The sequence below is a fragment of the Macaca fascicularis genome, chromosome 6 (assembly GCF_037993035.2).
Source record: "Macaca fascicularis isolate 582-1 chromosome 6, T2T-MFA8v1.1".
NCBI lineage: Eukaryota > Metazoa > Chordata > Mammalia > Primates > Cercopithecidae > Macaca > Macaca fascicularis.
The window spans coordinates 96,904,067-96,908,027 of NC_088380.1; the positions used below are offsets into that span (position 1 = coordinate 96,904,067).

General features: G+C 39.9%; 1 pseudogene; it reads right to left on the bottom strand.

The window, feature by feature from the left end:
- Positions 1-1,070: 1,070 nt before the first annotated feature.
- Positions 1,071-3,625, bottom strand: LOC102131546 (T-complex protein 1 subunit eta pseudogene; annotated as a pseudogene).
- Positions 3,626-3,961: the final 336 nt, after the last annotated feature.

The window sequence follows — 3,961 nt, forward strand, 5'->3', positions numbered from 1 at the left end:
AGGACGTGTATTTTTCAGTGTTCGGTGAAATGTTCTTTAAATGTTATTTAGGCCAGATATGTTGACAGTACTGTTTAAATTTTCTATCTCTTTATCGATATTCTTTGTCTAGATAGTATATCAATTACTAATAGTGGAGTGTTAAAAATGCCCAACTGTGATTATTGATTTGAGAATATCTTGTTTTGCTTCACAGATTTTGAAACTTTTTTATTAGGCACATACACATTTAAGATATGTCTTTCTGATGAATTGACCCTTTTATCATTAGGAAGTATCCTCTTTATTTCTGGCAATTTTCCTTGTCTGGAGGTCTACTTTGTCTGATATTAATATAACCACACCAGCTAGGAAACACAGATTTTTTTCAATTGTCTGGCTACATTTGTGGGTCAAATATTTAAGAAAGAGTGCATCAGCTTACCTGTCAGCTTGCATTCCCATAAATATCAACCACAAGAGAGAGTTTATCGTTTCTCATGGGTAAGCCATGGCCTTCTGACACAGGAGCAATGAGGGAAAGAGAAATTAAATGAAACGGAAAAAAATGAGTTAGAATGTGACACAAAATAAATCAGAATATAATTTGTATTACTTAGAAAATTCACATCTGTAATTTTTAGAAGTATTTTAATATTTACTGAAAATTTGTACTTCACTATCAGCTGTAGGGGATTGAACAGTATCCTCCCAAAATTTATATCCACCCAGAACCTCAGAGTGTGACCTTATTTGGAAATAAGGTTTTATAGATATAATTAAGTTAAAAGGAGGACATACTGGATTAGGGTGAACCCTAAGTCCAGTGACTAGTATCCTTATAAGACAGACACACAGAGGCATGCACAGAAAAGAAGGCCATCTGAAGATGGAGGCAGAGATCAGAGTGATGAAGCTACAAGCCAAGGAACATCAGAAACTCGGAGAGTGGTAAGAAAGAATTCTTTTCTAGAGCATTTAGATGGAGCATGGCTCTGTCAACATCTTGATTTTTGAACATCTAACATCCCAAGTTGTGAGAGAATAAATTTCTGTTGTTATAACCCACCCAGTTTGTCATATTTTTTGTGGCAGCCCTATGTGTGCCCTGAAAACTATCAGAGCTATCTCAATTAGCAAATATTCTATCGTATTAGTTAGTTTGAACTGTCATAACAAAATACTATAGACTGGATGGCTTAAACAATGGGAATTTATCTCTCACAGTTCTGGAGGTTGGGAAGTCCAAAATCAAGGTGCAAGACAATTCATTTCTCTGATGACGGTGCTCTTCCTGGCACATAGCTGGCTCCCATACGAAGGTCTCAGAGTTGTCAGCAATATCCTCATTGTTGATGTCCATGCCATACCATGTGCCTCTCTGGGCATGCTATGCCCACAGCTTGTTAAGAATGCTTGTGGTATCAAAACCAGTATTGTCGCATAGCTGCCGTAGGATATCTCCAAGGCCTTAGCATACACCCCAATCCAGCTGCTGCATTCCTGGAATAGTCCTTACTAATCCTACAGGTACTTGGAGAGCTTTATCTCAATGGCCCCACCACCAGCCACCACCAAATCATTTTCGATGGCCCTCCTGACAATCATGATGGCATTAGGCATGAACTGTTCTGTCTCCGCCATAAGCTGTGGCATCACTGTGGAGGATAAATGTGTATGTCTTGGCCTTAGGAGGCCAGTAAAGAAATTATACCTCTCACCTCCAGTCAGGGTCTCCTCAAACACCTGGCAGTTGCCCAGCATGTCTGCTGACAGAGCGTTCACAATGGTCTGGATTGACCCTCTGTAGGCCATCATTGTCCTCTTCAGATCCTTCTCAGGTACTTGGCCAGCACAGAACCTGCCCCTGTGAACAAAGTACTGAGTGACCACATCCCCACTGGAGAGTTTGGACAAGACAACTTTGGCTCCAGAATGATGGATCCTCACTAACTTGTCATAGAGAATGTTCCACTCAGCACCAACAATTGCCTGGTAATTCCCCATTGTGAGGACTCTGATCTCAGCATTATCTTTCTCAACTTTCAACTCAAGCTTAACATTTAAAAGTGCAATCTTGGGATTATGGCACTTTTGTGGTTGCATTTCCAACCCAGCATAAAAGAAATTATTGAATGCAACACCAGCTACCAGATGGGAATCCTCTAGGGTTCCACCCTGTATCTTCTTGATTCCAATCATTTTAAGCTGTAGCTTAAAATGATTGAGCATTTTAAGCTCAACCACCATCTTTGCAAAGAAGGCTTTCTGCTGGGAGATGAGCTTGGAGCTCAGAGCAGGATGGCACATTTCTCCAAACAGCTTCTTCTGCTCCTCTTTTTCTGTCTTCTTCATGGTCACAGTGATCTCTTTGCTATCATTAACTGCCCATTGGATGGCTGTTCAGAAAGCTTGAATGATGATCTTCAGGTACAAACCTTCTTCCACATAAGGTTTCACCTGCTTCAGAAACTCTGCAACCAGCAAGGTCACTGAGGTGGTGCCATCACTCACCTCAGCATCTTGATGTTTGGCAATGCCCATTGAAGTCTTTGTTGCAGGACGGACAACTTCAAGAAGCTTCAGGAAAATTGTTGCTTGCCTCTGCCATCCATAATAAGCTTATCTGCACCATAGGAACCCAGGGTGGTTCTTCCACTCTCAGCAATCACGTGTCAGGCACTGATGTTACTCACAAGCTGGGGGATGCCTTGGGAACTATCAGTCCCTTCTTCCAACAGGATAACTGCTGTGGACATCATTTGAGAAGCTTATTCAGTGGCCAACTGCTCCTCCTCTCTTCTCTGTGTCCTGGCTACCCAGCAACCCACAGTGCCCTGCACCCACATGCACTTTTTGTTACAGCACATATCAAATAAAGTTTTCACTGCAGTTTTGAGTATGTGTCTGTGTTAGGTGCAGTCCACATGTCTTTTATCTTGTAAGCAATTGGATTAACTACTGGATTTTGCTATCATGTGAATATTTGAGATCATATCAAAAGTTGCCAACTGCTATGACTCAACTTTGAGGTATTTGGCATGCAGATTATCTCAAGGACTCTTCCGGTCTCCAAATCTACAGACTACCTTCATGATTCTGCCAAGATAATCTAAATGTAACCTTCTAGAGTTTTATTAGGGATTAGTAGTTCTAATGTTGAACGAGTGGACTCATAGCTCCCAAGGCCAAACCTACAAATATTCCGAAAGAGAAATTACCTGGGTGCTCTCGATTCTTTTAAGAGAATATTTACATCATACGCTCTTTTACTGTCCACTGTGCTGACCTGTTCCAATCTAAATCCTTTTATTTTTCCCTCTAGGTTACGTTTTTAAACAAAACACCAACAAGGGTCTGATGATGAATTCTGCATGTTATTATCTCCATCAATAAGGTCCTTTTTGACATTCTTTCTTCACCAGACTTCTCTGGTTTTCCAGCTCTCTTCCTATTTCTCTGGCTACTCTTAATTCCTTCTCTGTATATCCTTTTTCTTATTTCCTCTAATATTGAGTTTTCTCTCAAAGATTTTTCTAGGCCAATTTCTTTCTTTTGTCATTTTTACAATGACTTTGAGGGCACACAGGTAACTCTCAAATCTGTACATCTCTCAATATGAATATTTCACCCGATCTACTGAGCACATTCCACTGGAAGCCGCAACAATCAATAATTGAACATTATTTCTCATAAGTCTTTTCTTCTTGTTCTTTATATTTCGCCAAACTACATATGTCAATAGGCCTCAAAACGGTATTTACCTCTGAATCACATTTAATCAGTTTTTATACCTCCAAATATTTTTAAAAGTATCCTTTCCCCCCATTTCTACTACGAAAGTCATATTACCAGCAGTGTGATGCTAAATGTTTAACTGTCAGCATTCCTGCATATGTATATAAAAACATACATATGATCATTATTGTTTAATTATCCAAATCAAGATTTCTGAATGACTGGGCACAGTGGCTCATGCCTG